We start from the raw sequence: 17,246 nt of genomic DNA, 5'->3' as shown, positions 1-17,246 counted from the left end.
TGATCCGACTGCTGAAAACTATGACATCTGTAGTGCACATGTGTTGTTGTGCATCTCTCCCTGTCTAATCCATCCTGACCCCAACCCTTCTCTCTCATGACAGCTGTCACTTTTGATGGATGGAGCCATCAGCTGCTTTGACCTTTGTTAGTCTAAATTACGGCCAGGTTGAATGCAGCCTTTCACCCTGTGAATGTCTCTTTTCCTTTACCTGTGTTTCTCCGTTAAACAAAACAGTGAATTGCTCCACAATGTCTTTTTTTTTGCATATTTGCTCATTATTTACTTTTATTTTTTCTGAATAGTGCAGACTAAAACTAAATAAATTAGACCTTTCAAATTTTGTTTTTCAAACTCATCTTAACATGGGTTAAATTCACTTTCTATTTATCAGTTTACATACAGTATTCTACAATAAAATGTAGAGAAAAAAGGAGCCCTAGAGACAGCTGCATTTACAATTCTGTTGATATTTTACCAACCTATGTATCGTACTAACTGTGTGTATTGCATGCATGACCTGTTTTTAACCCCACAAATACAGAAGTATTGAATTGAGGAGAGTGGGCAACCTTGAAGGATGCATATTAAGGAGAGTGGGGAAGTATGGAAAGATAGGTATACATGGATGAGCTCATGGTTTTTAAAAAATAGGTGGAAAAAGTAACACAAAAAGTTGGGATATATTAGGCCATAATAGTGGACTTGAACAAAGAGGAAAAAATTAAATAATGAATTGAAAGGGCCTTGATTAGGACAGGCCACTTGGCAAATAAAAGGTGAAGCCCAGAGACAAATAATCAGATTGTTTCAAAGGTATTTCACTGCATTTTTGGCCTGTTTGGATGTTTGGCTAAATAAATGCACCCTGCTTGAACTTTTCTGTCTACAGAAAATTGTGACAGTGGATGGAGAGAAAACATTTCAAAGTGACCCTTCACTTATCCTTTGTTGTTGTCTTGGAAATGAAATGACAAGCCTGGCACACCTTCTGTTTAGAGATTTCTCCCAGTCTTCCTTGCAGGACTTAAACTGATCTAAGTTGTAACCTTAAATACAGCTCTTTCTAATTCAGTCGCAATAAGTAATCTCACAGTACTTTAAATGTTCAGTCCACTTCAGTCCAATTTTAATCATTTTCAGTTAAAGCTGCCGTTGGCAGGTTTTCAAAATTCTGAGTCTAAAGTCGGAAATTTCAGGTCCCTCCCCCAAGCTCCAAACCCCTCCCCCTCTGTGGACGAGGTTGTGCACGTGAGTTCACATCAGTGTGCGCGCACACAAGCTGGGGGCAGACTTACGTTCAGCATGGAAGACGTGGTTGGTGACTGTTCTGCTCAGATAATAGATAAATAATAAACCTAACGTGATTGGTTAAAAACAGCCGGGAGTGCTCTCTACTTTCAGAATCCCATGACAGTTCAAGCTAATATGACTAAAAAAAGTTGCCCCCTTCCAACAGACTTTTTGTGGATGTGCTTTGAAACTGCACTCTGTGAACAGCTTGCTCTTTGAGAAATGTCTTTTTGTGTCTTACCCTCCTCATGGAGGGTGTCAATGATGGTCCTCTGGACAGCAGTCAGATCAGCAGTCCTCCCAATACTTGTGATTTAGTTTACTGAACCAAGCTGAGTGTTTTTCAAGGCTCAGGAAACCCTTGCAGGTGTTTCGAGTTAATTAGACGATTCAAGTGATTCGTTGAACACCCTACTAGTATACTTTTTCATGATATTCTAATATTTAGAGCTAGGATATTTGAGTTTTCTTAAGCTGTATGCCATAATCAGCAATATTAAAATAATAAAAGGCTTGCAATATTTCAGTTGATTTGTAATGAATCCAGAATGTATGACATTTTTGTTTTTTTAATTGCATTACAGAAAATAAAGAACTTTATCACAATATTCTAATTTTCTGAGACAGTCCTGTATAACTAGAAAATTTCTGAAGAAATTTTGATGGGTGCCAACCTACTGCCCGCCCAGAGACAGATGCTGTGCTCAGAGACCTGCTCGTTGCCAATCAAGCATTAGATATTTCAAATCCAGTCTGAAATATGAGATACTGAGATACTGGCTTGGTGAAACCTGCCTGCTTTTAGCCATCTTGGCTCTGTGCTCATAAGCAGTGTTAGAACAGAGCAGCCATTTTGGCTCTGGCCCCTTAATTAGTTGCTATGGGAGACAGCTGCTTGTGTAAGAAAGACAGAAGCCAACTGACAAAAGTGCCCTCACTTTAGCTTCGTTTCCACTGTCAGTGTGGTTCCGGTCACTTCGTATCGGTACGTGTTGGGTCGGGTCGCTTTGGGATCAGCTTTGCGCTCCCACTGTACAAAGGGGACCCACAGGGGTGGGCAGAGTGCGTGCCAAAGCGTAAATAGTATCCATCATTTCGAACCACCTCCAAGCTTCTTCAGCTTAATGCCACACTGGCTCGCGGTCCGGTGGAAACGACTCTGCCATTTTTGCGGCAATCAGCTGGAAAACTATTTTGTTTCGCACAGCGCCATCGAGCTCCCGCTGCAAAGCCTCCTCACCAATTACGGAGACCAGAGCCTGGAACCAGTCCTGTGTGCTAGGTAACCCAAGCAGAAGGGTTACAAAAATGGTAACAGTACGGATCAGTATGCTTTCGTGGTAATGGAAACAATGAAACAAGCGAACCGTTCCGACCCGGGTTTATTTTACTATTGCATAGTGGGAACACGCCACCACAGAGGTGTATAAAAGGGTGAAATATAAATTTGACCACAGAACTACAATGGGAACAAAATACTTTAAATAATTTTCAGTTAATGAGCCTAATACAAGAATATTTTTGGAATTTTATTCTAAATTTCCCTCACTTTTTTCGTACGAAGGACTCGTACGAACACGTCACGTCAGATTAAACAAACGCTCTAAACTTTGGAAAAAGTGTTTAAACCAGGGTATCTGCACATTTTTTATCAACAAATTTAATGACTTTTAAGACCTCTAAGAATAAAAATTAAGACCATTACCACGGCAAAAATATATATAAAAACTACACTCTAGGCTGTTCGGTTTAACAAAGCACGTTGTATTTTAGCAACAGTGCAAACAGTCAGTGCATATTTACAAACATAAAGTGCATGTCAGGCAACTGCCTTCTAAATAATACAACAATACTGCTGTAAATAACATACAAACAGTGTGTAAACAAATGACAAGTCGACCAAAAAAAAAAAACGGAATTAGCCCAAACAGCACCACAAGCAGGACTCTTGTGGGGGGTGCTCCGGGAGTGCTGGACTCCTTGATATGGGCTGTTTGGTCTCTGTATGACCGGTGTCAGAGTTTGGTCCACATTGCCGGCAGTAAGTCGGACATGTTTCCTGTGAGGGTTGGACTCCGTCAAGGCTGCCCTTTGTCACCGATTCTGTTCATAATTTTTATGGACAGAATTTCTAGGCGCAGCCAGGGCGTTGAGGGGGTCTGGTTTGGCGACCTCAGAATCGGGTCTCTGCTTTTTGCGGACGATGCGGTTCTGTTGGCGTCGTCAGGCCGTGACCTTCAGCTCTCACTGGAGCGGTTCGCAGTCGAGTGTGAAGCGGCTGGGATGAGAATCAGCACCTCCAAATCCGAGACCACGGTCCTCAGCCGGAAAAGGGTGGAATGCCCTCTCCGGGTCGGGAATGAGATCCTTCCCCAAGTGGAGGAGTTCAAGTATCTCGGGGTCTTGTTCACGAGTGAGGGACGAATGGACCAGGAGATTGACAGGCGGATCGGTGCGGCGTCTGCAGTGATGCGGGCTCTGCACCGGCCCGTCATGGTGAAGAAGGAGCTGAGCCAGAAGGCGAAGCTCTCGATTTACCGGTCAATCTATGTTCCTACCCTCACCTATGGTCACGAGCTGTGGGTAGTGACCGGAAGAACGAGATCGCGAATACAAGCGGCCGAAATGAGTTTCCTCCGCAGGGTGTCTGGGCTCTCCCTTAGAGATAGGGTGAGAAGCTCGGTCATCCGGGAGGGGCTCAGAGTAGAACCGCTGCTCCTCCGCATCGAGAGGAGTCAGATGAGGTGGCTCGGGCATCTGGTGAGAATGCCTCCTGGACGCCTCCCCGGTGAGGTGTTCCGGGCCCGTCCCACTGGGAGGAGGCCCCGGGGAAGACCCAGGACACGTTGGAGAGACTATGTTTCTCGGCTGGCCTGGGAACGCCTCGGGGTCCCCCCAGAACATTCAAAAATAACTGCAAGAATATACTATTAAATTAAAAATCAGCTGACTTAGCCCCAACATCAGGCTAGGAAAGCTGGTTTTGCACACATTTATGACTAGAGGAACTAAACCAAAACCAACTGTTGCAAATTTGCTTGCCAATAATTATTATTATCCCATTTACAAACATTAAACAATGACATTTTAAATCACGTGCTTGTCTTAATTTGTTAGGTTGTTGAATGGCTTACCTTAAACTTTTCCAGTAAGTCTTCAGCAGTGGAGTGACCCACATACTCTGATCCCAGATACCGGGACTGCACTCGAGAACCATCATCATTCGTCCAATATCGGACATGTAAATCCGGTGGTGTAAATTTTGGTGGTGCGATTCATGCTCTCATCAAACATGATAACGAAGCTGCCTTGGTTCACACTGCTTAGAAGTTCCCTTTTCATGAACGGCGCTAACCCAAATCGCGCAAGATATGACGTTTTGTCCTTGCTGCAACTAAAAGTCTGTATATTCGTAGTCGGGGAACATTGCCCTGAAGACAGCGCTCACATCTTCGTTGGATGTATATGAATGGTGTCGGCTAACTGTTTGAAGAACCCACAGTATTTCGGACTTTAGTGTTGTAATTGGGGCAAATGTACTGAAGGTAGTACTGGTACTGGGCCCCGACGACACCAAAGCGGGTGCAACGTTATCATTGGCATTTGCAGTAGATAGGCCTACCGATGCTGCAAACATCCGAATGGGGACAGTAGTTGCCTGACTGTCGGTATATCGCTTGTGTTTCTCCCCTTTCATGTGTGCGTCGAGGGCTCTACAGCCCATTGTTCCCAATTGTATATTTTTTTTACAAAGTCTGCACCGCGCTTCATTTTCGGTAGACTTTTGTAACCAGCCGCTATATTTCTCGTCATCGAGCCAATTCTTGTTAAACTTGCATTTGCCCATCTTGGCTTGCGTCTGCCAGTCTGAAACACTTCTTCGTCTATCTATGACAAGCCTACGGGGGAAACGAAACACTGCCCCCTAAATGGTGTGTGGTGCCTGTACGTGCTACTGTTCACTCTCTTGTTAGACAGGGACGTGCACTGATGAAATAGGTTACATGAAATAACGTTAGCATAGAAAATCGTCTCTCCAGACTTATCTTTCTTTCATTCCGCCCAGATGAAATTTAATGCCACTCTTCGAAAATCGGCGAAATTTAAGACATTTTAAAAGGAGCCCCGGCTATGAAGACATATATAGCCTGATAGACGACAAATATTCTTTTATGTTGTTAGAAACGCATAAAATATTGGCAACATTTTAAAAAGCTACAATATTTCGTACAATTTTGACCAACGTAAGACGCCATGTTTTCTGCGCGCAATGCACTCTGGGGGCGATGACATAACGTAGTTGTCGAACTCAAAATCTTTGTTTTTAGCACTGCACTTCTTATTAGCATCTGACGCAGTTTTGTATGCCACACTGTGCTGCTTTTGGTTGTCGTTTTCAATCAAAAGGCAATAAGGGGAGTGATGTCAGCATACACTCCTTTCCAAAGGACAAGAGGAGGAGAAAAAAGTGGGAAGATGCTTGTGGACGGACACAGCTTCCCAAAACTCCGTGGCTGTGTTCCCGTCACTTTTCTCCTGAGGCGTTCGAGGACTTTTGTCGCCCGCAATTGATGAAAGAGCTCACCGGAGCGACTGGCTATAAGCGTAAGCTAAAACCCGACGCTTTTCCCCAACAAGGTGTCTATGTCTAAAAGTTCCAGGGAAGCGAGTGAACTGCCCGCTAAAAAACGAGACCAAGAGGAGATGGTGGGTGCTATCCTGAGCAGACAACCTGTTTCTGCTACGGCAACATCAGGCGACACATCGGACACACTCATCACAGACGACGACCTCACCTCACCTTATCACACCGCAGTAAGTGTTGGCACTATGTGTTGTCCAAAAATGATTGATGCGGCCACTCAGACGGATTCACTGACTTCAGATGCAGCGGTACAGTGGCCAGCTGATGGTCAAGAGTTTGTTGCCCTGGACCACGCTTATCCTGTTGATATTTTTAGCTATAGATGTTGGATATTATGAAAACCTATTGGAGACTTCGTTCCGACCGGGAAGAGCAGCACTCTCTCGGTCGTGGAGGCTGACGAGGGCAGCCCACAACACATCTCGGTTGAGACAGACCGCTCCGAAGTTTTCATGTGCTGTGATGCACGGTAGCCTATATCTGGAAAAAATATGAAAACCTTGTTTCTACACAGCTGTCGAGGGGCTAATAATTTCTGACATTATTGATTGGTAGAAGTTTGATCACACACTAGTGTACTTACGCTGAACATCTTCTGACAAAAATTGAAGCTCTTTACAGCAAAGACTCTCCCTCTCGGTTCCCATGGAGACGCAGTTACCATACAAACGCCACTGATTTTGACCCACTCTTGACTCATGTCTTTCTTCCTCATGTGGTGACTCATCATCCGTGTTCATCACCTCATTAATGTTTCGCCCAGGTTCAAATTGAAAAGGCTGAACAGATGACATTTTGCTGCGCCGTCATCCGAACACGGGTTCGAAGCCGGCCGTACAACTTCGTGACGTCACTGTCCAGCATTGCGAACAATGGCGACTTACGTGTTTAACTATTTTTTAAATAATTTTAGAAAACGAAGACATCAACAATGTTTTTCATATCACTTTATTATAACTGATACTAATATGTATCTTTTAAGAACTGAAAGTCATCATAGCCGGGGTTCCTTTTAAGACCTTGAAAAACATATTTTTTATTTAAGACTTTTTAATACTTTTTAAGGATCCGCAGAGACCCTGTTAAACGACCTGCGTAAATGATGAATGCCAACCGTGCGTATTTAAGTGCACGTGCACGAGGATAGTAAATTTGCATGCTCCACGTGCAAAATAATACCATATAAGGCTACGCTTCCTCTCTCCTGTGCCAGGAAGGCGCAAAAAGAACAACTTTACGGGCTCTGAGATTTAAGTTCTGCTTTCAGAAATCCAAAAAGGAAAATCTGTCATTTTTAGCAGTGCCAGCAGTGGAATTACGGGACCTGCTAAAAGCGAAGAAATGGGAAGTTATTACGAATGCTGTTAATTCCGTGTCACCTGTAGTTTGTAATGTCACCGAAAAAAAGAAGAAATGTTTTGATATAAAAATGGCTTAAAAATGTGCTCGATGACTGCAACTAAAGCCAACGCAATCAGTTGTTGCCTCATCATGATCGGGTGGTCCATGAGGGGGGTCTTCTGGTACCACACCCTCTGGTCTGGTTGGCCTGACTCAGGTAGTGGGAGACCCTCGTTCATGGCAATGTTGTGCAAAACGCAGCATGCCAGAATAATCTGGCATGCTGCGTTTGGCAGTTTGACGTTTTAGGTGTTTTAGCGCCCCCCTGTTTGGTTATGTGGTCAAATGTGGTATTGCAGCAGGAAGTTAAAAATTAGCACATGTTCCTGTCAGTCAATGGAGAAGTCAGCAAATGATGGAGCTGTCTTCTAATCTGTCGCCATCTGTTTGGTTTGAGCCATAGAAAGCATTGTCTGTAAGTAAAATTTATTATTTACACAGATATATTTTTAGTTTGACATATATTGATGGAAAATTTTATGTCGCTAGATTACGATCTAGATATTGGTTTGTTAACATTGCTCAGCATTGGATATGCTCATTGTATCATACAACCAGGATATTTAAGATACCTGTACTTTATTTTCTACTATAATTCAAGGAATTTTGGTTTAATATTCATGCTTTAATATTTGTATAAGAAATTCATTTGAGCATATTTCTGTTATTATTTCAGTTTTACACCTTGTCTGACAACAAGAGTCTTCATTAAAACCTGGAGCTTGAGACGCTATATCCTGACTCTCGCGTTGATCATTTAGGGAGTTTGGCTGGCTGTCTAATTTTGGTTATGCACACCATTAGTAGGGCAGTACAATGGTCATCAAAACTTTCATCAGTTTATCACCCAAGGGGATCGCACGACTTACAGAGGACTGGGACACACCTGACTTAAGAACAAATCTGTTCGTACGAACGGTTGTTGCATGAGGCCCAATGTTATTTACAATTAGTGAGGTCCGGCTGAGAATATTCTGTAAATAAGCATAATGCACAATAATCTTCTCCCCATACTACCTGTGGTCCACTGCCTAACGTCACACACCCATTGCTGGACTGTGTCTTTGTGTATAGACAAAGAAGTAAGTGAGTTTTTGATGGTCCTTTGATGCTTCTGAAATCCTCTGTACGGTCTGTCAAAACAAAAGCATTGTATAACAGGGTTCTAGCTAGGATGAAATTATAGCGTAGTGGTGTAGGCGAGGGAGCGAAGCGACCAAGCCCGGGGGGAATGGTGCGGAGATTTTGGAAATTTAAGGTAAAAATTGGCCATTCTAGGGGTACCCAAAGGGAGAAATTGTACTTTAAAAACAATAAAGTCTTAATGGGAGATGTTCCCATCTTTGCTTTTGGCAGTGTGTTACCTTCATAACGGACCTTGTCAGAAGACATTAAAACTTAGACATAACCAGGAATAGAGATTAAAAAAAATGTTTATTAAAGTTACACACTTTTCAGTTATCCTGATGACAAACAAACACACGCAACCAAAAACATAACCTCCTTGACAGAGGTAAAAACACAGGCAACCTCTTTATACGTTTAAGCGTCTCTTGGCCATTTTTGCCCAGTTGTCACAAGCTTCATTGAAGTCGAACTCCTCAGCTGGGGGGCCCTCCATGGATATCATGAGGAGGTTGTTAAGGGTCGCCTCCTTCAATCGGTTTCTCAGAGGTGTCCTCACCCTTTTCAAGGTGGAAAACCCCCTCTCACAATCTGAAAATGTTATAAAAACAATTTTACAAATATCCCATTATCCCTAACATATGAGCAACTATGAACCCTGTTTTAGCGTACATATACTGAAATGTCTCCAAATCCGAGACCATGGTCTTCGGCCGGAAAAGGGTGGAATGCCCTCTCCGGGTCGGGAATGAGATCCTTCCCCAAGTGGAGGAGTTCAAGTATCTCGGGGTCTTGTTCACGAGTGAGGGACGAATGGAGCAGGAGATTGACAGACGGATCGGTGCGGCGTCTGCAGTGATGCGGGCTCTGCACCGGCCCGTCGTGGTGAAGAAGGAGCTGAGCCAGAAGGCGAAGCTCTCGATTTACCGGTCAATCTATGTTCCTACCCTCACCTATGGTCACGAGCTGTGGGTAGTGACCGAAAGAACGAGATCGCGAATACAAGCGGCCGAAATGAGTTTCCTCCGCAGGGTGTCTGGGCTCTCCCTTAGAGATAGGGTGAGAAGCTCGGTCATCCGGGAGAGGCTCGGAGTAGAACCGCTGCTCCTCCGCATCAAGAGGAGTCAGATGAGGTGGCTCGGGCATCTAGTGAGAATGCCTCCTGGACGCCTCCCCGGTGAGGTGTTCCGGGCCCGTCCCACTGGGAGGAGGCCCCAGGGAAGACCCAGGACACGTTGGAGAGACTATGTCTCTCGGCTGGCCTGGGAACGCCTCGGGGTCCCCCCAGAAGAGCTGGAGGAAGTGGCCGGGGACAGGGACGTCTGGGTCTCTTTGCTCAAGCTGCTGCCCCCGCGACCCGATCCCCGGACCAGCGGAAGATGATGGATGGATGGATGGATGGATGGATGGATGGATATACTGAAATGTACAGAAATCAATTTTATTATACAAGCCAGTCAAGTCCACACACCTGCTGTTGACACTGGCAGAACAGCCGCCACTGCTGCCAACTTGGCCAGGTTGGGCATGGTGTTTCCATGTCGCTCCTGTACTGCCTTCAGGACCTCTGTTGTCTTCATGACATTGTAGTGTCTCTCCAGCAGAGCAGACAGCACGTTGTATTCACTCTCCACCTCGGACAGGCTCTCCACCTCGGACAGGCTCTCCACCTCTGTGGCGTAGTGCTCACACAGGAGCTGAAAAACAAATCATCCACAGATATATGAATAGCATTAATGGAATTGCCCTTGTTCGGCTCTTTGGTTTTTTCCCCGCCGAAGAGGGAGCCAGGAAGGCAACAGACGTGGTTACAACTCAAGCTTGGGCTTTTATTTTGCTTTGTATTTTCTCTTCAATAAAGCAGTTACAGCACCAGCAGCAGCAGCAGGTTATAAACCGGTAGCGTGTGTTGCTTTGAGGCATGCAATCTGATTCTGTTCCTTCCTCTGTGCGCGCACGCTCCCGTTTATGTGCGCGCTATTGGGATTGACAGCATGCAAAACCCAACGACCAGCCGACACCGTGCTACTAACCAGGTAGGTGCCACTCCCACCAAATCAGCTGTGCCGCATTTCGTTTGATCACCAATGACTTCGCATTGCCTATACCTACCACCAGTGACAGTGTGCGCAACAGCCCTTATGTATAAAACTCTTAAACCAGATGTAACTTTAAATGACTGACATAAATATAAAAATGAAACTATACCTCTAGTCTATGCTACTGGTCATCTTCTCTCTCTCTGGGATCGAACACGTTGAACGCTGAGAGCAGCACAATGGCCCTCATTTATCAAGCCGTCGTAGAAAGCATCGTATATATGAGCGGAGAACTCGTCGTACGCAGAGGCTCAAGTGAGATTTACAGAACATGCGTACCACACCAATCCCATCGTAAAACCGAGCGGCTGTTGATAAATCCGGTGGCTGAAATCCATCGTAATGATCCTAACCACGCCTTCTACAAAAGGGGGTTGAGAGGCCGCACCTCTAGAATTTGCGACATGGATAGACGAAAGGCGGCAAAGAAACGCTGCCAACAGCGTTGACAGCTGGGCCGGCTGTCAACAGCGTTGGCGATGTAAATCGCAGACCGGACGAGTTATGTATTTTCCCCTACTGTGATGGTCAATAAAATGTGATAAACTCCAGATTAAATTAAATCTAAAATTGAGCGATGTTTTACTTTTTGTCCAGTAAGATCAGGAAGAAGTGGTCCGATATGAAAAAGAAGGTCGCAGCTCTCCCACGCAGCATGTCACAAACGGGGGGGGGGGGTCCAGGTTTGGATTTGAGTGCCTTGGAGGAGAGGGTGGCTGGCCTGATCGGAGCTACGTCCTCATCGGGCGTGCCAGGGGGACTTGACACTGATGCGCCCATGCTAGAGCTCGAGAATGGTAAGAATGACTGCACACCCAAGACGTTTAAATAAAACAGTTGCTTTAATATTCAACACAAATGAGGTTCCTAATCAAACTTAATATTTTTCATTCACAGATGAATCCGAAGTGGCATCCGGGCAACCTGACCCGCGCGACGAATACGCGGCCCGTCAACATCCGAAGCGTCTGCCTGCCTCTGCCCCCCGGTCTGCAGCGTCACACCGGCCAGCTGTGTTAACCACAGAGGTCCTAGAAAGACAAACAGAGATCGTGAAGTGGATGATGGCTTTAACACACACCATGCAATCTATCGACAGTACATTGAAAGACATAAATGAAACACTGAAGTCACAGAATAAATGCTGAAAGAAATCGTTGTTCTCCTTTCTTTTTTCCTTGAATAACAGAATGCTTACCAAAAGTCGGAATCGCTGAATAAGTTCCTCTCCTGAGCGCTCTTGGCTGTGCAGGCTGGTGGAAGGGATCTCTGGGTGCGGGGTCCTCTGGATGTACATCTGGAAATGGCACTCCATTTTTTTGGGCAATGTTATGGAGATCCCCGCATGCAATAATAATATTGCATACCTTTTCGGGCGTATAGGGTTTCCCCCGCAGCCGAGAGACAGATCCAGCTTTAGGAGCCCTATACACCTCTCCACAGTGGCACGCGTGCGCGAATGCGCAGTGTTAAAGCGCCTCTCCTGTTCGGTGTGAGGGTGCGCGGTTGAATAATGAGCCATCACTCTTCCAGTTACGGAGTTGTACTTGTTTAATTTATTTAATTTGCGTTTATGTTTATATTTATGTTGAAGTCAAATAAAACATGGGCCTTCTTTAAAGTGATAAGTCTGTAATTTTAACCTAGGGATTTGTTGCGACTCCTGAGCACGCACTAGTGACGCTGCTGTATTGCAGTCACCGCAAGTCAAAATGGAAAAGTGCGTACACGGCCTCAGACCTGTCGTGGCGATTTCATCTTTCCTGCGCTCACGATGGATTTGATAAATGCCAACCTTTGCGCAGAAAAGAACGTACACACGACCTAAGCACGTTTTTCGTCTTACGCAAGTTTGATAAATGAGGGCCATTGTCTGGGAATCTTGCTTGGAGGTTGGAGATGATATTCTCCAGGAAAGGCAGGTAGATCTAGAAGTTGAAATTATATAGTGGACTGATAAATATATTTCTAATTTAGTTTGCAAATTAAAAAACACATTTTATTAAATATAGTATGTTTTACTTAGACATTTCTTTTGATCAAAACTTTTGATTATTGACCACTTACAGTCCCCTTGAAGTTGTCCATCTCTTCTTGGGTATATTTGATCTCGCTGGTCACGTCCACGTTGTCTTGGAGAAAGGTGTCCAGCTCACGCAAGTTTTTTCCTGGTGTCTGCTTTAGTTTCCCCAGGCTTTCGATCGTCGCGTCCACTTGTTCGTCAACGTGGCTAAAGTCAATCTCCGTCCTCTGCAGAAATGAAATGTTATATGTTTCTCATAAACAAACATACATAATGATTGTACTGTTTACATTTAACATTCTATGTCAGTCAACTTTGCCCTTTACTGTTTTCACAAAGTATCTGAGTAAATCAAGTATTACTAAACTTTGCAATCTTTGTATTACTAAACTTAGGCTGCTTAAGGCAAGGCAAGGCATCTTTATTTATATAGCGCATTTAATACCACAGGCAACTCAATGTGCTTTACATAAAGACAAGGAAAGCAGCAATTTAAAGAGAAAAAAAAAAATAGAATAAAAATTAAAAACACACTTAAAAGCAATCAAAAAAGAGGGGAAAAAGAAAGATATAAACTCAACCATACGCACACCGAAAGAGAAATGTTTTTAACCTGGATTTAAACGTGCTCTCAGTTGTGGCTGATTTCAGTTCTGCTGGTAGTTTGTTCCAGTTGTGTGCAGCATAACAGCTAAAAGCTGCTTCACTGTGTCTAGTTTGAACTCTGGGCTCCACTATCTGACCTGAGTCAGCAGATCTCAGAGCTCTACTGGGTTTATACTCTGCAAGCATGTCAGTCATGTATTCTGGACCTAAACCATTCTGTGATTTGTAGACGAGAAGCAGAACTTTAAAATCTATTCTGTATCTGACCGGGAGCCAATGTAAAGACTTGAGAACTGGGGTGATGTGATGTGATCTTTGTTCTGGTTAAAACTCGGGCTGCAGCGTTCTGAATGAGCTGCAGCTGTTTGAGACTCTTTTGGGGGAGTCCAGTCAGAAGACCGTTACAGTAGTCAAGTCTGCTGGAGATGAAAGCATGAATCAGCTTCTCCTGATCTGTTTGGGACATGAAACCCTTAATTCTGGATATGTTCTTAAGTTGATAAAAGGCTGATTTGGTGACTGATTTGATATGATTGTTGAAGGTCAGGTCTGAGTCTATCAGCACGCCGAGGTTCCGGACTTGGTCTTTAGTTTCTAGAGACAGTGACTCAAGATGTTTACTGACAGCAAACCTCTTCTCTTTGTTGCCAAACACAATGACCTCAGTTTTTTCTAGATTTAACTTAAGGAAATTTTGGTCAATCCACTTTTTGACTTGCTCTAAGCAGTCGCACAATGACTCTATAGGACTGCAGTCATCTGGAGACAAGATATATCTGTGTGTCATCTGCATAGCTGTGGTAGTTGACTTTAGAGTTCTTCAGAATTTGACCCAGAGGCAGCATGTATAGAGTGAACAGAAGGGGTCCAAGAACTGACCCCTGAGGAACTCCACATGTCATAGCCACTCGATCAGATTGGTTACTTCCAATAGTCACAAAATAACTCCGCTCCTCCAAGTAGGACCTGAACCATTCTAGGACTGTCCCGCTGAGTCCTGCCCAGGTTTCCAACCTGTTCAGCAGTATACTGTGATCCACAGTGTCAAATGCAGCACTGAGATCCAACAATACCAGAACTGACACCTTGCCTGAGTCAGTGTTCAACCTTATGTCATTTAACACTTTAATAAGAGCCGTTTCTGTACTGTGGTGAGGTCGGAAGCCTGACTGAAATTTCTCAAGGAGTCCGCTGGAGTTCAAGAAGTTACTGAGTTGATTAAAAACCACTTTCTCAACAATCTTGGCTATAAAAGGAAGATTTGAGATGGGTCTGTAGTTGGTTAAAATGGACGCATCCAATATTCTCTATTTTTAGGAGTGGCTTGATGGCAGCTACTTTTAAGGGTTCAGGAAACGTGCCTGATTGAAGTGAGCAGTTTATTATTTGCTGCAAATCTGTTTGGACAGAGCTTACAATAGTTTTAAAGAAGTCAGATGGCATTGTGTCAAGACAGGATGTCGATGGTTTAAGATGCTGGACTGTTTCTTCTATGGTTTTTTGGTCAACTGTATTGAATTCTGACATCATAGTTGATTGATTCCTGGGTGGTTTCAAGGATTGCGTCATTTAATTTTTTTGCTCATTTATGTTGATATTTAGCCTTATAGATTTGATTTTTTCATTGAAAAAACAAGCAAATTTATTGCATTTTTCTGTGGAACAGAGTTCTGAAACTATCTGTTTTGGGGGGGTTGTCAGCTTATTAACCATAGCAAATAGAGCACGAGTGTTGTTGATGTTCTTATTAATCATTTCAGATAAGTGTTGCTGTCTAGCCCAGAGTAACCCGTGGTTAAAATTACAAAGACTTTGTTTGTAGAGGTCATGGTGAATTTGAAGTTTAGTTTTTCGCCATTTACGCTCTGCTTTACTGCATTCTCTTTTCAAGGCCGGCATTCACAGTTGATGACATAGCTATAACTTCCATAAACCTAGCACTGGTATTCTCATTTATGTACCTTTTTCTAACAGACACGCGGGTTAACTGAATGTTTGGAGTTAACTGTAAGTCAGAGAACACACAGAAATGATCAGAGAGCGCCAAGTCCTTGATAACAGAAGAAATGTCAACACCTTTAGAGATAACCAGATCCAGTGTGTGGCCTCGAGTATGTGTGCACTGCAAAAAAGGGGCGTCTGAAAACAAGATAAAAACACTAAAGCTGAAGGAAAAGGTACTCAAAACAAGTGAAATTATCTGTCCATGCAGCAAGATAATTTCACTTGACAAGATTTCTTGAATTAAGATTGTTAAATCTAGAAATAAGCATATCTACAGATGTATTTAAAAGGCCTAAAATAAGCCAAAAGGGCAGGTTTCGAGATCAGCTTACTTAAAATTGTACTTTTTACAGCCTCAAAATAAGTTAAATACACCAAAAATAAGCAATTACATATTTTGTTTTCTTACTAAGCAAATTAAGCTGAAGATAAGTAAAAAAATACTCAGCATTAGGGAAGAATGACTAAGCTCTGTCTTAATCCAAGCTGGTTTATCTTGAAACAAGGCTCCCTTAATCTTAAAACTAAACCTTAAAACCTAAAGCCTGTCCTTATTTTTAGAATATACATCTTAACGTTTTCTACAGAAATCACAGAACTGCATGATAAATATCCACATTTATTTAAACACTGTCAGGGATCCAACATAAAATCAAACACATTTTAAGTCCTTTTTTTTCGACCCCACACAACAAAAATTTGACACTGCAATGTCAGTGTAAATCACATGTAATACACTGTACATGCAAAACAATCTCAAAAGTCATAACATTCTCAGTTATGTCTTAACATGTCTCAGTTAAAGTACCATATACAATAAGACCTTTTGAAGATATTGAATGTATTTTTATGGACTTAACAAAGAAAAATAAATTCTGCACTGCAAACAAAATGGCCATCGTTAAAGTGCCACATAAGACCTAAGGATGTGTGCTACATCTATTTTGTGTGCTACATCTTAACTAAAACTAAAAGGACTCTGGACAAAACTTGTGTTATGTGCTAGCCAAGTTATGAACAAAACAAGCTTAGGCACAGCAAACAAAGCAAAACAAGTGACCTGACAAGATCCTTCTCACTATCACCTATTTTTCAGTGAACGACTTCCATTCAGATATTGCTTTTTTATATGCGCCAGTGGCGTCTTGACCGTGGATTGCATCACCAATGACCACGGTCTGAATGACAGACAGGACCGTTGCAACACATTTTGGGTATGTCAGGTGCAAAGCGTAATAGTACGCCATTAACACTAAAATTCCTTCCCAAAAATCCTCCTGGGGGAGGTTGCACACTGGCTTGTTTCCCACGGCAACGATGCTGGTTGTTCCATCAAAAAGCGGCACCGGGGAGGAGAGAGACCGCTTCTCCAAGTAGAGCCCAGGGTCCTCACCAGGCTGGAACAGAACGATAAGGACAATATGGTGGAGAGTGTGAACATGCTGTGCATCAAAACTGCTTAAAAAGAGGGTCATTGATACAGAGAGCAGAATGCTCAAACTGATGTATGTCGAAACAAAAGAATGTTTGTAGGTCATGCTCTTGTAATTCATGTTTGATGTAGACTTTGACAGCAATGTCAGTGAAATAGTTGACAGACTGCACAGATATGTAGAAAACAAAATCATACAGTCAATAAACTTGAAATGGAAACAGAAAACTGAAATTTTATGAACTGTGAGCATGAATAATTTTCTCTAAATCTCTAGTGAACCTGAAGTGTTAAGTAGCTCTTATTAGGTGTGAACATGCACAACAATGAGTAAATGAAGGACACATTACAGTGGCTGGTAAAGGACCAACATAATTCTCACCTTGAGGATATGAAGGAGAGCCTCACTGGCATTTCCAAGCCGCTTTGGTGGTGGACTTGGTGAGGGGAAAAGTAATGGGAGTGTATTGACGAGGGTGATAGAGAAATCCACTATGGAACAGAAAAATGGCTCTTAATGGAATGGTTTGAAGATAGATGACAAACCTGGTATCCTGTATAGAACAGCAACTTACCTCCACGTATATCCAAGGGGAAAGGTGGTTTTAGGACTTTCTT

The 17,246-nt window shown here is 43.3% G+C and overlaps 1 long non-coding RNA gene across 1 annotated transcript; it reads right to left on the bottom strand.

Annotated features, from left to right (window-relative positions):
* Positions 1-16,538: 16,538 nt before the first annotated feature.
* Positions 16,539-17,232, bottom strand: LOC142397125 (uncharacterized). Its single transcript, XR_012772673.1, has 3 exons — positions 17,204-17,232; positions 17,011-17,120; positions 16,539-16,593 (listed from the first exon to the last, which is right to left on the bottom strand). It is a non-coding gene; the product is annotated as an uncharacterized LOC142397125 (long non-coding RNA).
* Between the last annotated feature and the right edge of the window lie 14 nt (positions 17,233-17,246).

The sequence above is a fragment of the Odontesthes bonariensis genome, chromosome 13 (genome assembly GCF_027942865.1).
Source record: "Odontesthes bonariensis isolate fOdoBon6 chromosome 13, fOdoBon6.hap1, whole genome shotgun sequence".
NCBI lineage: Eukaryota > Metazoa > Chordata > Actinopteri > Atheriniformes > Atherinopsidae > Odontesthes > Odontesthes bonariensis.
This window is presented reverse-complemented; position numbering and strand designations above follow the sequence as displayed.